We start from the raw sequence: 16,867 nt of genomic DNA, 5'->3' as shown, positions 1-16,867 counted from the left end.
CATATTCCTTACTAAATTTCTTTTGTGCTTAAATCATCATTTACTTTATGCCTGCTGCATCATGGCAATGCAGTGGAAATCACAAGACCATCAGATATATCACGAGGTTGATAGGAACTGCCTGAGAGAGAGGATGACTTCATCCTTGAATCAGTCTTGAAAGGAACAATTTAATTGGCAGGAACAAGTTGACAATCATGATATGGAAAGAAAAAGGATCATGATATGGAAAAAAAAAAGGGTTAACAGACACAGTGTCTTTAAGATAAATCATTTTGGGTAGGCATCAGTGCACTAGTGATTTTTAAATGAAATGTTTTTCAAAGTCCACGTTTTTCTACTTCAGTTGTTTTATAATTACATGTTAGCTTACTAAAAATTATTTCAAACCAAGTCATTAACTTCAAGAAACAGAAGGCATCAAGAAATGAAAAACACAATTAATTTTAAAGCCATACTAGTTAAATAAAGCAAGGGCACGTAGAAAATGAAATTTAAGCTATACACAACTTAACATAATTGAAACCAGCTGTAAAAGCAGGAGACAGTCATAAATATCAGATTTTTATATTGTTTTCCCAAGCAATTAAAAAGGCATATCTATGACAGAACTTAGATTTAATGTTTCATCTTTTTCCTCATAAACCTTTGATTAATTCTTGAGTTACAAATTCTTATAAATTCTAGTATTTTTAGGCTGGTAGACAAATCTGTAGGGAGACCAGAGGAATTACCTACATGAAGAATCAGTAAAAGTGCAGAATCACATCTTCCTATAGGTCGAACTTAGCCAGCTCTACCCCTGGCTTATTGGGTTCCTCCTTGGAAGCCCATCAGCTCTAAACTCAGTTCTTCTGCACAGCCTTACTGAATCCAATAACTCTTGCCCTACCTTTTGGCAAGAAGTCCATTGAGTTGTCTTTTTTTCTTTTATCTTTTGGAAATTCTTATTTTTAATTACACTGAGTATATGAACACATTGTTTTTAAAAAAAAAATTTTAATGGCTATTTTTGAGAGACAGAGACACAGAGCGCAAGCAGGGGAAGGGGCAGAGAGAGAGGGAGACACAGAATCTGAAGCAGGCTCCAGGCTCTGAGCTGTCAGCACAGAGCCCAACACAGGCTTGAACTCACAAACCATGTGGTCAAAGTCAGATGCTTAACCGACTAAGACACCCAGACACCCTGAACACATTCTTGGTATAAAGTCCAAAAATTATAGATCAAGGTAAAGCCTCTCTTCACTACTAACCATAGTTCACGTCCTCTGTTCATGCTTGCAAACTTCCAGATGTTTCTCTATGCACCTATTACATTACACAGGTACAGCTGTAAAGCTCAGCCTCTACTCTGAATGTAGAAAAATCATTAATATTTAGAGGACTTATTCTGGTAGCATGAAAAACCTTGCTCCCAGTCCATCAGCCCCTTCCTTCCTCTTTTTTGACATGGCTGCATTTAAATTTGGTGGTGGTTATGGCTGTGTAATATTCCACTATATATAGAGGCTACATCTTCCTTATCCATTCATTTATTGGTCAACTCTTAGATTGCTTCCATATCTTGACTATTGTAACTAATGCTGCAGTAAACATAGGGGTGCATATATTGAATTAGTGGGGTTTTTTATTTGAGTAAATACCCAGGAGTAGAATTATTACATCAGAGAGTATGTACTTACTATACATAATGTTTTGAGGAACCAGCATCCTGTTTTCCACAGTACCAATTTACATTCCCACCCAGGGTACACAAGTATTCCATTTGTGAAAACATGCATGGACCTAGAGAGTATTAGAGAGTATTACCCTGAGTGAAATTAGTCAGACTGAGGAAGACATTATTTCATCTTATGTAGAATCTAAAAAAAAAAAAGATAAACAAACAAACAAAAGTAGAATCAGACGTGTAAACACAGAGAACAAACTGCCAGCTGCCAGACAGAGAGGTGTGCGGGAGACGGGAAAAATGGGTGAAGAGGAGTGGGAGATACAGGCTTCCAGGTATAGAATGAAGAAGTCACAGGAATAAAAGCCACCACATAGGGAATGTAGTCAATGATATTATAATAGTGTTGTACAGTGAAAGATGGTGGCTACACTTGTACGAAACATAGCATAATGTCTATATTTGTTGAATCACTATGTTGTGCACCTGAACTAATGTAACATTGTGTGTCAACTACACTCCATTTTTACAAATTAATTAAAACAAAATAAAATAAAATAAAATAAAATAAAATAAAATAAAATAAAATAAAATAAAATAAAAATAAGGTACATTTAGCGGCAGTTAGAGAAGCATCTGGTCCTCTAAGTGACCTGCCCCACAGACATCTGTGGAGAACACCCTTGTTTCCCTCAGCCTGGCTCCTTAGAACTAGAGTCTGCCTTCGCCACGTCAACATGGGAAGAGTAGGAATCAGTCTCCTGGTAGTGCCTGTTAAAATAAGAGAATCCCTGCAATGCCATCCCCGTTCCCTTCTGCCCAAACCCCTCTGCTTTTCACCTCCTGAGCTCTGCCTGGGTGAGATAGTTCCCCCAAAGGAATCTATGTTCTCATCACTTGCCCCATTTTCCCTTCTCCTCTCAGCTCAAGGTGGGTTGTTGCTTTGTTTAGGTTGTGGAGAGGGTGGAGGGAGAAGACTCAGAATTCTCTTTCTTCCCCTAAGAGAATTTACACTGTTGAAAGCGAGAGTTAGGAAGAAACATATTTGTGACATTCCTACCTTCTGTCCAAATATACATTTCTGCTAAGATGATGAGCCTAAGATGGCCAAGCTTGAAATGAAAGGGGATGAGGAGAGAGTGGAATTGTTAGAAAGGTATTTTTAAAAAGTTGGTTTTTTACCTACTGTACATAAACTATATTATCCTAGATGTATTATTCTATAACTTGCTTTTTCTTCTTTATTCGGTATGCCTTGAAAATATTTCCATGTTGTTACATATAGCTCCGCATTATTCATTCAGTTTCCACTTACTGAGTCCCAATTATGTGCCAGGGGCTGCATATACAGCGATGGAGAAATAGACTAAGTCTCTATTCTTGTTATGCTTACATGTTAGAAAGGAAGAAAGACAATAGTCAAATATGCATGTGCGTGAGTAATATAACATGGAGTGATGGGTACAAGGAGAAAGAAAGTGGGATAAAGGAATAGAAACAGAGGTGCTGTTTTAGACAGTCAGAGAGGTCTCCTCCACAGAGGCAACCTCATTCTTTTTAGCTCCTATGTAGCCTAGCATGAAATTGCCCTTCAGAAGGATAGCGAAGTTTGTTTCCCATTTTTTGATGTTGCAAACCATGTTGTAATATTACCTCCTTGTGCACATGAACAATAGTACTTTGAGTAGGTGCTGAAAAACAGAGATATTGGGTCATCCTTGCAAACTGCTGTCTGAAACAGCTGTACTGATCTTTACATCCATCAGAAACTGTTTGTTTCCCATACCTCTCTTAGTTAATACTATCAAAAATTATTGGTTTTACTGATCTGATGTACCCCCAAAAAATGGAGTCTTGGATTTTTCTTTTTTTTTTTTTTTTGGCAAATAGCTCTTCCCTTTACCACTTACGTTGAGTATGGTTTCACATGTTTATTAGACATTTATAGTTCCTATCTCATAAAATGGCTATTCATATCTTTTACCCATATTTCTATGGGATTTCTTGCTTTTCTCTTGATTTGTTGAAGCTAATGTACTGAAACTAATATTTTGTCTTACATATGTTGCAAATGTTTCCTCTCATTCTTATTTATCCTTTTAATGATTATACCTTTATCCTTCTTTATTATGTTGAATTTTTTTTATTTTTTTAGTTTTTATTTAGTTTTTATTTTTTTATATTTACATCCAAGTTAGTTAGCATATAGTGAAGCAATGATTTCAGGAGTAGATTCCTTAATTCCCCTTACCCATTTAGCCCATCCCCCCTCCCACAACTCCCCCAGCAACTCTCAGTTTGTTCTCCATATTTATGAGTCTCTTCTGTTTTGTCCCCCTCCCTGTTTTTGTATTATTTTTGTTTCCCTTCCCTTATGTTCATCTGTTTTGTCTCAAAGTCCTCATATGAGGGAAATCATAGGATTTTTGTCTTTCTCTGACTGACTAATTTCACTTAGCATAATACCCTCCAGTTCCATCCCCGTAGCTGCAAATGGCAGATTTCATTCTTTTTGATTGCCAAGTAATACTCCATTATATATTCTATATCTCCACATATTCTTTATCCATTCATCCATTGATGGACATTTGGGCTCTTTCCATACTTTGGCTATTGTTGATAGTGCTGCTATAAACATGGGGGTACATGTGTCCCTTCAAAACAGCACACCGGTATCTCTTGGATAAATACCTAGTAGTGCAATTGCTGGGTTGTAGGGTAGTTCTATTTTTAGTTTTTTGAGGACGCTTCATACGGTTTTCCAGAGTGGCTGCACCAGCTTGCATTGCCACCAAAATGCAAAAGAGATCCTCTTTCTCTGCATCCTCGCCAACATACATTGTTGCCTGAGTTGTTAATGTTAGCCATTCTAACAGGTATAAGGTAGTATCTCATTGTGGTTTTGATTTGTATTTCCCTGATGATGAGTAATGTTGAGCATTTTTTCATGTGTCGGCTGGCCATCTGGATGTCTTCTTTGGAGAAGTGTCTATTCATGTCTTTTGCCCATTTCTTCACTGAATTATTTGTTTTTTTGGGTGTTAAGTTTGATAAGTTCTTTGTAGATTTTGGATACTAACCCTTTATCTGATGTGTCATTTGCAAATATCTTCTCCCATCCTTTTGGTCACCTTTGAGTTTTGCTGATTGTTTTCTTCGTTGTGCAGAAGGTTTTTATTTTGAGGAGGTCCCAGTAGTTCATTTTTTGCTTTTGTTTCCCTTGCCTCCAGAGACGTGTTGAGTAAGAAGTTGCTGCAGCCAAGATCAAAGAGGTTTTTGCCTGCTTTCTCCTTGAGGATTTTGATGGCTTTCTGTCTTACATTGAGGTGTTTCGTCCATTTTGAGTTTATTTTTGTGCATGGTGTAAGAAAGTGGTCCAGGTTCATTCTCCTGCATGTCACTGTTTTCCCAACACCACGTGCTGAGGAGACTGTCTTTATTCCACTGGATACTCTTTCCTGCTTTGTCAAAGATTAGTTGGCCCTAAGTTTGTGGGTCCATTTCTGGGTTCTCTATTCTGTTCCATTGATCTGAGTGTCTGTTCTTGTGCCAGTACCATACTGTCTTGATGATTACAGCTTTGTAGTATAGCTTGAAGTCCAGGATTGTGATGCCTCCTGCTTTGGTTTTCTTTTTCAAGATCGCTTTGGCTATTCAAGGTCTTTTCTGGTTCCATACAAATTTTAGAATTATTTGTTCTAGCTCTGTGAAGAATGCTGGTGTTACTTTCATAGGGATTGCATTGAATATGTAGATTGCTTTGGGTGGTATTGACATTTTAACAATATTTTTTCTTCTTATCCAGGAGCATGGAATCTTTTTCCATTTCTTTGTGTCTTCTTCAATTTCTTTCATAAGCTTTCTATAGTTTTCAGTGTATAGATTTTTCACCTCTTTGGTTACATTTATTCCTAGGTATTTTATGGGTTTTGGTGCAAATGTAAATGGGATCGATTCCTTGATTTCTCTTTCTGTCGCTTCATTGTTGGTGTATAGGAATGCAACCTATTTCTGTGTGTTGATTTTATATCCTGCAAGTTTGCTGAATTCATGGATCAGTTCTAGCAGTTTTTGGTGGAATATTTTGGGTTTTCCATATAGAGAATCATGTCATCTGCGAAGAGTGAAAGTTTGACCTCCTCCTGGCCAATTTGGATGCCTTTTATTTCTTTGTGTTGTGTGATTGCAGAGGCTGATTTCCAATACTATGTTGAATAACAGTGGTGAGAGTGGACATCCCTGTCTTGTTCCTGACCTTGGGGAGGAAGCTCTCAGTTTTTCCCCATTGAGGATGATATTAGCGTTGGGTCATTCATATATGGCTTTTATGAGCTCGAGATATGCTCCTTCTATCCCTACTTTCTTGAGGGTTTTTACCAAGAAAGGATGCTGTATTTTGTCAAGTGCTTTCTCTGCATCTATTGGGGGGATCAGATAGTTCTTGTCCTTTCTTTTATTGATGTGATAAGTCACATTAATTGTTTTGCAGATATTGAACCAGCCCTTCATCCCAGGTATAAATCCCACTTGGTCGTGGTGAATAATTTTTTTAATGTATTGTTGGATCCGGTTGGCTAATATCTTGTTGAGGATTTTGCATCCATGTTCATCAGGGAAATTGGTCTATAGTTCTCCTTTTTAGTGGAGTCTCTATTTGGTTTTGGAATCAAGGTGATGCTGGTTTCATAGGATGAGTTTGGAAGTTTTCCTTCCAGTTCTATTTTTTGGAACAGCTTCAAGAGAATAGGTGTTAACTCTTCCTTAAATGTTTGTTAGAATTCCCCTGGAAAGCCATCTGGCCCTTGACTCTTGTGTTTTGGCAGATTTTTGATTACTAATTCCATTTCCTTACTGGTTATGGGTCTGTTCAAATGTTCTATTTCTTCCTGTTTCAGTTTTGGTAGTGTATATGTTTCTAGGAATTTGTCATTTCTTCCAGATTGCCCATTTTATTGGGATATAATTGCTCATAATATTCTCTTATTATTGTTTGTATTTCTGCTGTGTTGGTTGTGATCTCTCCTCTTTCATTCTTGATTTTACTTATTTGGGTCCTTTCCTTTTTCTTCTTGATCAAACTGGCTAGTGGTTTATCAATTTTGTTAATTCTTTCAAAGAACCAGCTTCTGGTTTCATTGATCTGTTCTACTGTTTTTCTTGGTTTTGATAGCATTAATTTCTGTTCTAATCTTTATTATTTCCTTTCTTCTTCTGGTTTTGGGTTTTATTTGCTGTTCTTTTTCCAGCTCCTTAAGGTGTAAGTTTAGGTTGTGTATCTGAGATCTTTCTTCCTTCTTTAGGAAGGCCTGGATTGCTATATACTTTCCTCTTATGACTGCCTTTGCTGCATCCCAGAGGTTTTGGGTTGTGGTACTATCATTTTCATTGACTTCCGTATACTTTTTAATTTCCCCTTTAACTGCTTGGTTAGCCCATTCATTCTTTAGTAGGATGTTCTTTAGTCTCTAAGTATTTGTTACCTTCCCAAATTTTTTCTTGTGGTTGATTTCGAGTTCCATAGCATTGTGGTCTGAAAATATGCACGGTATGATCTCGATCTTTTTGTACTTACTTAGGGCTGATTTGTGTCCTAGTATATGGTCTATTATGAAGAACGTTCCATGTACACTGGAGAAGAATGTATATTCTGTTGTTTTAGGATGAAATGTTCTGAATATATATGTTAAGTCCATCTGGTCCAATGTGTCATTCAAAGCCATTGTTTCCTTGTTGATTTTTTGATTAGATGATATGTCCATTGCTGTGTGGGGTGTTGAAGTCTCCTACTATTATGGTATTACTATCAATGAGTTTCTTTATGTTTGTGATTAATTGATTTATATATTTGCGTGCTCTCAAATTTGGTGCATAGATGTTTACAATTGTTAGGTCTTCTTGGTCTATCAACCCCTTGATTATGATATAATGCCATTCTGCATCTCTTGATACAGACTTTATTTTGAAGTCTAGATTGTTTGATATAAGTATGGCTACTCTGGCTTTCTTTTGTTGACCATTAGCATGAGAGATGGTTCTCCATTCCTTTATTTTCAATCTGTAGGTGTCTTTAGGTCTAAAGTGGGTCTCTTGTAAACAGCATATAGACGGATCTTATTTCCTTATCCATTCTGTTACCCTATGTCTTTTGATTGGAGCATTGAGTCCATTGATGTTTAGAGTAAGTACTGAAAGATATGAATTTATTGCCATTATGATGTTTATAGAGATGGAGTTTCTGGTGGTGTTCTCTGGTCCTTTCCAATTTTTTGTTGCTTTTATATATATATATATATATATATATATATATATATATATATATATTTGTGTGTGTATATATATATAATATAAATATAAATATATTTATATTTATATTTATATTTATATTTATATTTATATTTATATTTATATTTATATTTATATTTATTTTAATCTTTTCTCCCCTCAGAGTCCCCCTTAAAATTTCTTGCAGGGCTGGTTTAGTGGTCACAAACTCCTTAATTTTTGTTTGTCTGGGAAACTTTTTATCTCTCCTTCTATTTTGCATGACAGCCTTGCTGGATAAAGAATTCTTGGCTGCATATTTTCCTTATTCAGCACACTGAATATATCCTGCCACTCCTTTCTGGCCTGCCAAGTTTCTGTGGATAGGTCTGCTGCAAACCTGATCTGTCTTCCTTTGTAGGTTAGGGAGTTTTTTTCCCTTGCTGCTTTCATGATTCTCTCCTTGCCTGAGTATTTTGTGAATTTGACTATGATATGCCTTGTTGATGGTCAGTTTTTGTTGAATCTAATGGGAGTCCTCTGTGCTTCCTGGATTTTGTTGTCTGTGTCTTTCCCCAGGTTAGGAGTTTTCTGCTATGATTTGATCACATAACCCTCCTACCCCTATTTCTCTCTCTTCCTCCTCTGGGACCCCTATGATTTTGATGTTGTTCCTTTTTAATGAGTCACTGATTTCTCTAATTCTTAAATCGTGCTCTTTTGCCTTAATCTCCCTCTTTTTTTTCTGCTTCATTATTCTCCATAAGTCTGTCCTCTATATCACTGATTATCTGCTTTGTCTCATCCATCCTTGCCACTGCTGCATCCATCCATGATTGCAGCTCAGTTATAACATTTTTAATTTCATTCTGGCTATTTTTTACTTCTTTTATCTCTGTAGAAGGGTGTTCTAATCTATTTTTGACTCGAGCTAGTATTCTTATTATTGTGATTCTAAATTCTGGTTCAGATGTCTTGTTTGTATCTGTGTTTGTTAAATCCCTGGCTGTCATTTCTTCGTGCTCTTTCTTTTGGGTGAATTCTTTCATTTTGTCATTTTGAAGGGAGAAAGGGCATTAATGAGGTAGAAAAATTGAAATTAAAAAAATTCAAATTAAAAAAATATTAAAATTAAAAATTAAACACACACACACACACACACACACACACACACAAATTGAATAGATGATGCTAGATCCTAGCTGTGTTTTGGTCTGGGTGTTGAAAGTGGCTTGTCAGATTAGAGAAATGAAAAAAAAAAAAAAGTGGAAGGGAAAAAAAAGAAAAAAAAAGGAAATCATTTTAGAAATTGAAAAAATGAATACATTACAGTAGACTAAAATGAGATGATGTGGGTAAAATAGAATTTGAAAAAATATACACAAAAGTAGAGAATATAGTAGAAAAAAATTAAAGAAAAATATTTTAATAAAAATTAAAAAGAAATATGATTTTTTTTAATTTTCTGTATTTAAGAAAAAAGAAAAGAAACAAAAAAGAGAAAAAAGATAAAAAAAGAAAAGAAAAAAAGAAATCGTTTGAAAATTTGAAAACGTGGATACACTGTAGTAGACTGAAATAAAATGATGGGAGTAAGATAGACTTTGAAAAAATTGACATAAAAGCAAAAAATATAGTAATAAAAATTAAATAAAAATATTTTTAAAGAAACTGAAAGTAAAAATGAAGTTTTTCTCTTTCTGCATTCAAGAAACAGAAAAGAAATGAAAAAGAGAAAAAAAGAAAAAGAAAGAAAAAAAGGAAATTGTTTGAAAATTTAAAAAGGTGAGTACACTGAAGTAGACTAAAATAATATGATGGAAGTAAAGTAGAATTTGAAAAAATTTACACAAAATTTAAAAATATAGTAATAAAAATTAAAGACAGATATTTTTAACAAGAACTGAAAATAAAAATGAGGTTTTGTTCTTTCTGTATTTAAGAAAAAGGAAAGAATTGTAAAAGAGAAAAAGGAAAAAGAGAAAAAAAATTGAATAGACGAACCTGCTAACAGTTTGAAGTAGGACTGAAATTGTTTCATTTTCCCCTAGAGGTCAGTCCATGTACCTCTTTACAGTCTATAAATTAAGCTGGGGGTGACATTTGTGCTCTTGAAGAGTGAAGTTGGCCCAGTTGGGCGGGGCTCGGTGTAACAGCTCTGCTCTCCACTAGATGGCACTGCTAGCCTACTGGGGTGGATTGTTGCAGTGCTTGTAGGTGCGCATACGCATGCGCGGCAGCAGTGAAAATGGCGCCACCCAGCTACCCAGTGTGTTCTCCTGGATCAGCAATTGCACACCGGTCCTCCGTCTTCAGCTCTCATCCACTCCCCGCTTTTCCACTCTCCATGACCAGGCCCCAGGCTATACCTCTCTCCCAACTTTTGTCTCAGATGTGGCTGTTTTCCCTGGCCTCTTCCGAAGGACTGCAGCTTTGACCCGTTCAGATCTTCTGAGGGAGAGTCTCACTGAGCAATGGCCAAATGAGCAATGGCCAAATGTCAGCTGCACCCAGCAACGCCTGCTGGACCCTGCTGTTGCTGGTGCCCTGAGACTGCAGCCGGGTGCCAGCTCACCTCCAAAAAAGATTGCAAGACAGTGTAGCATCAGCATTTCAGGGATTATGGAAAATCACAACACACATCTGGCACCAAGCTTCACCCTCAATGACCTTGCTCCAGCACCAGTGAATGTGGCTGCCTTCCGGGGTCTGCTGGGACCAGGTGGCTTCAACAGGCTCTACCAAATGTCCTTCCAGCAGTGGAACCACTTTTCCCTGTGTGGCCAAAGAACCTCCTGGATCCCACTCTGTTCCTGGGGATTCACCTTTTCCACCAGAGCACCGCCGGGTATCCAGCTGCAGAGTTGCAGACTTTGCACTCCCCTTGTTTACAGTCTTAATGGAATTTAAAACCTCTCCTTTCTCCTTTCTCCCTTTTTAGTTTAGTCCCTGTGGCTGTTTCCAATTTTCCACTTTCTCTCCAGCTGCTTTTGGGGAGGAGTGCTTTTCCCATATGCTCCCCACCTCCCCAGTGTCTGTCCTCTCTCTGCCTGCAAAAGGGGTTCCCTACCTTTCACGGCTTCTTGCTCCCCAAGTTCAACTCTTTGTGTCGCATACCTGCTGAATTCTGTGGCTCAGGTTGTGCAGATTGTTGTGTTAATCTTCCAATCAGTTTTCTAGGTGTGTAGGATGTTTTAGTGTTGGTCTGACTGTATTTCATGGAGGCCAGACACACACAAAAAGCTTCCATGCTGTTCCGCCATCTTGGCTCCTCCCCCTATTATTTTGAATTTTTAAATTCAAATTCAGCATACATTTATTGAGTACTCACTCTGTAAAAGACGATGTGCTAGGCCCTTTGGAAAATATAAAAATAGTTGAGACTGGACATCTGCCCTCATGGATCTCATACTTCAGTGGTGGGGACACATGTACCCAAATATGTGTAAAGCCAAGGGTCTTAAAAATCCACAAAGTACTATAAAAAAAAGTACTATGGTGGGGCAATGTCTAGTTCAGAACATGACCTATGGTAACGTTTCACAGATGCAGTAGCATTGAAGAGACAGCGGTCTTTCTAAAGGCAGGGAGAGGTAAACGTCTTCATCACAGGAAGAACAGCACAAGCCAGGCAGAAAATGCAGCCATGAAGGATGAGGAGAAATTTCAAATTTCTGGAAAAGCTGGATAGTGGCAATGTACATAGGAATAAGAGGAGTCAAGTCAGTGGAAGATCAGATTCAAAAGGTACGGTGGAACTATCTTAATCTGGTATCCATACATTTAAAAAATGCAGTAATAAATTCAATCTCCTTGTAAAGAACAATGCTGACTGTGAGAAGTTAACTAAAGATCTGGAGTGACTGGGAGAACATGGATGGTGTCTCCCGAAAGCTTGACAACAGCATGAAGATGGACGCTCTGTGGTCCTCCAGGTGCGTGCGTGCGCACTGCCTGTGTATCTGCTGGTTTCTGCTGGCCAAAGAGAGCCCTTGCCTAAGAACAGCTGCACTTGGCAAGTCTCGAGTCTGTTTCACCATCCTGCAGAGGTAGGAGTTGGATAGTTTATGCGCTATGACTTCACAGTCCTCTGGGGAGGCTGCCAAAGAAAGCATGTTTTGGATAGGAATCTGAAAAAAAGTAAAAAAATAAAATAAAATAAAAATAAAAATTTGAAATACCCAAGGCGAGTTTGGCTTAGAGATAAGGTTTCACATCCAGCTCCTCCCTAGGCTTCGCCATTTAATCATCCTCCAGGACACGGGGGCTGCCATGGATAGTGATTAGGACTCCTTGGGCTGCATCAGCAAACACCCTCCTTTGATAGGCAGTTGGAAGGTAATGGGACTTGGGTTTTAGTTGCAAGGGAATGGTGGAAAATGTTACAAAAAGCCGACCTCCTTTGCCCCCATTGAAATGGCTGCCTTTCTCTGCACATTTTATGTTGCTTCGGAGAGAATTACAAAAGACAGATGCTTCTTGCTGGAATGTTAGTTGTTTCATCTTTCTTTCTAGTCCCAAGACATTTACTGTAGTTTCTTGGAGCAGACATCTTGAGCCACGCCTTCATTTTCAAATGTCTTGTAAATGGTGTTGTGTTGGGATTTTCCATAATATGGAATACGGGAAAGTCCGTGAGAGAGCATTTTGGGTGTTTTTGTTGTTGTTGTTGTTTTGCTTTTAAGGTATTATGTCGTAGATGGTGTCCTCAGGCCAAAAGCCTCAAATTGGGAGTGCATAAACTGTAAATAAACTGTAAGCTGCTGTCGTCAGACATGAAATACATAACCTGGTCTGGCCTCTAGGGCTTCAGCCAGGTGTACAGAGATGCTTATGTCCATTTCAATGATCGCTAGCAATACACAAAATAATCTTCACAATTGCATGATCTATTTTCACACTAACCATAAAGGAGAACTGCTTTGTCTTCAGGGTCTGAGGTCCCTATGGAGCCTCAGAAAGCAGCAGAGTAGACAACATGCCCTTCAGAAACATAGTAAAACTTGTGTGTTAGCTACAAACCACCCTGCTCAATAGGTCTGTTGCTCTCTCTTTGCATAAAGATAACGTGTTTCATAAAGGTAATGAGATACAAGAGAAACTAGCAAGGGGGCAAGCTCAGTTGGTTAAGTGTCCAACTTCAGCTCAGGTCATGATCTCATGGTTCATGGGTTCGAGCCCCATGTTGGGTTCTGTGTTGACAGCTTAGAGCTAGGAGCCTGCTTTGGACTCTGTGTCTCCCTCTCTCTCTGTCCCTCCACCATTTGTGCTCTGGTCTCTCTGTCTCAAAAATAAAATAAAAACATTTTTAAAAATTATTAAAAATTATAAAAAAAGAAACTAACAAGATGTGATGTACTCAAGCATTTTCATCATGTTAAGGCACAAGAGTAAATAATTAATGTCATAAATAACCTCATTTTCCCAGGAGGATCACATTCTTATTAACAGGCAAATCACAACAGCAATTTGGAAAGCGATTCATTTCTCTGCTCCTAAAGAATCTTAACATTTGGTGGGCCTTCACAAATCTTTTTGTTTTAGTGTATCTTGTTTAAATTAATTTCTTCTGATTTGGAGACTGTGTACATTTTTTTCTCGCCCTCTTGTTAAATTTTCAAATTGTCTTGATTAGTCCCATGGCCTCCCCACTACCTGTGCAGAGATGATCACTTCCCCCCTCTCTAGTGATTGCCATACTCTACGGAGCTCTCTCCTCAATGTATGGGAACTTCAAGGTAGAGGACATAACTGGAAAAGGAAATCTATATCTGTGGCTGTCTGTGTGTGGGGTTTTTGTATTTTAGGTAGGAGAGATGTTTTAGGGCAGAACACACTGTGAACTTTTTTTTTTTTTTTTTTAACATTTCTATGTGTGTATAAAAGACATTTGAAAACAGGGATGGATAACAAGGCTTTGTGTTTCTATAGCATGTTCCCCAAGGACGTTCATAAATTTATAAAGACTATCCTCAAAACCCTCTCTTCAGCTGGGTTAAGAGCAAGAATTATTTCCTTATTTAATTAGAGGAAACCAAAATAAGGAGAAGTAGCTCAACTTTGCAGGCTTTACCCTGCTTAGAAGCTGAGTCCCGCCCTTTGGAGATGAGTGACATCATCCCGCCAACCCACTGCCTCTCTAGGCTGAGCTCCCCTGCCTCTCTTTGGTTCTCTACTGTGTATAAGCCAATGTTCTTGGCTCCTTATTTGATCTTAAAATCAGTGTTGGGTGAATCAGTCAGAAGATTTGGACATTCTGTTCAGAAAATGTTATAAATTCATCAAGATTTGCTTGATCTGCAAAACGCTCCTGGCATTCTCAATAGAATAGCATTCTTGTGTCCCCAGATGACTTTCTGATATGTAGGACTTGTATGGGATGATACAGTCTCCCCATTGCCCTGAGACATGCTCTGTCACAGCCCCCTGCCTTCATCCATGTTGTCTTCTCTCCTACCATGACTTTCTTCTCTGCCCTTGTCCACCTACAGCATTCCTGTGCATCTTTTAGAACTCAGCTTGACTGTTACCATCTTCTTCACTAAGGCTTTCCAGGCATTCTCCAGTTCTGCTTCCTTACTAAAGTTCCAGGTTTTGTTCAGGTCTCTATTCATTCCTCTCTGACTAAAATATGTGCCACGTGAAAGGTGCTGACTTTAGCCCAGTTGCACAAAAGACCTAATCATCATAAGCATGATCTCAGTCTCTTTGCCAGAGATTGGATAAAGAATTGTCCTGTGGTCTTGGCCAATCAGACAAGAGAGGAAACAAGTGGGGGTGGGGCCTGGGGAAGGCTGTTCATCCTCATGAGTAAGATGGGATTTGAGGAAGAGGAGGTCAGCCCTCTTCCTCTGGACATGATGTATGGTCTTGGGGTGGCTGCCATCTTCTCACTTCCAGCCTGAGGATGAAGCAAACACTGATGATGGCAGAGCACAGATGAGCATAAAATCTAGGCCTTTCAAGATTTCATACAACTATTGAAACAACTAGGCTTGAAGTTGGTTCTACTCCTGGATGCCTTCTTCTATAAAATAATAAAGGTCTTTTTTGATTAAGTCAGAATACTGCTTTCTGTTTATTGCAGCTGAAAGCCTCCTAATTCACCCAATGCTTTTCCTGACCTACAGCCCACACATTCAGTCAGAATTGAGTATTCCTTCCTTTGATTGCCATGGCACTGGGTACATACCTCTATTACAGCATCAGTACTGGACTTTAATGATCTGCCTTTCCTTGCTGGCTTCTTGTCATCTCTCACTTTAAATTTTAAATCCCAGACCAGTTTCTTGGTCACCCTTGGTTTCTCATCACCAGTCCTGCCAACTGCTGCCTTCTACATACTATTTTCCCCAGGATGTGGGTAGAGTTCCTTCTTCCTTCACTTCTAAATCACCATTAATCACATAAAGGCTGTTGTTTATAACAGACTTTAAATGTTAACAGAGAGGCATCCTTCATTCTAAAATTCTTTATCTACCTTATCATGGAAAATTTATGACCAACCAACTCTCTTTTTGTATCTAAGACCTAGTCTACTTCTTCATTTACCTGATTCCTCAAGGGCCTCTCCAAATTCCAATCACTAGAGCCCCAAAACACTTTTAAAAAAATTATGCTGATCATTTTAGTTCCCATTATTTTGGTATCCCCAATGCATTCCACAAGCTGAGCTTTACCTTTCCTTCTCAAACTGTTGGTGTATTTCCCTAAACAAGATTTTCTCTGAACAAAAAAACCACAATTTCCTCTTCTGCCTCTTGCTTCCAGATTATAGAAAGGACTGAAGTGCGATTTAAACAAGCAATTTTAGGGGCACCTGGGTGGCGCAGTCGGTTAAGCGTCCGACTTCAGCCAGGTCATGATCTCACGGTCCGTGAGTTCAAGCCCCGCGTCGGGCTGTGGGCTGATGGCTCGGAGCCTGTTTCCGATTCTGTGTCTCCCTCTCTCTCTGCCCCTCCCCCGTTCATGTTCTGTCTCTCTCTGTCCCAAAAATAAAATAAACGTTGAAAAAAAAAATTTTAAACAAGCAATTTTAAAAATTTTATCCATTGTGCTTGTATTCTCAAAGTGCAGATGTGATAGATATCCTTGGCATGTGGTGACACTCAATTTTTAATAGTAGCATCCAGTCCTTCCTTGAAGATAGCAATTAATCTCATGAGTATTTCATGTGTTATTTCACTTTTTCATTTTGTCATCTTTTTTAATACTCCCATAAATTCCCTCTTGAACCCCAACTCTCACTCCAAATAAAACAAAGTGTAAAGTCCACATTATGGGTGCTCTCATCAGCAAGCAAATCAAGTTCACACTCCAGCTGGCTTCTTAGTGACACCCAACAGTTACTTAACTCTGAGTGCCTTAGTTTCCTGTTTTGTAAAACAAGGAAGTCAGCCTACTTATCTGTAGCTTCCTTCCAGCTTTAGAATACCACATAGGCCTCTAAAAAGTCATGGGAGATGAGACATGGGGTTGGACACAAGAAGTAGAAAAGGCCAGCTAATTTTATTTGTAGTCCCAGCCATCTGCTGCTATTAACGCTAACAAGCAGCTGTTTGCTCTTTAGTGATCAAGGCTCAAGACCCCACTTAAGAAATAAGTAAGTACTAATCTTGGTTTAACCACCAAGAGATTCTCTCATGTCCTTTTTCCTGAAATAAGATTGTTAATATCCACCCTTATCTCATTTAATTAAAAAAAAATGTTTCTACTAAAATTAAGTGGCAAGAGTAGTGCAATTCAAGTTTTAGAACCCCAAAATCTTTTTCTCCTTAATTTTAACAATTTTTCCTTCCTTCCTTCTGTAATTGTCCCCAAATTACCCAAGTAGACGTAAAGAATTCGTAAATGGACAGGCAGTTGTCTGGAAAAATTAAAGAAAGGATTACTGTCTGAATTTAGATTTTAGCTTGCTTCAAAATGTTAAAAGAATTA

Source organism: Puma concolor, chromosome C2 (genome assembly GCF_028749965.1).
Source record: "Puma concolor isolate L17-30 chromosome C2, mPumCon1.1.hap2, whole genome shotgun sequence".
Lineage (NCBI taxonomy): Eukaryota > Metazoa > Chordata > Mammalia > Carnivora > Felidae > Puma > Puma concolor.
This window is presented reverse-complemented; position numbering follows the sequence as displayed.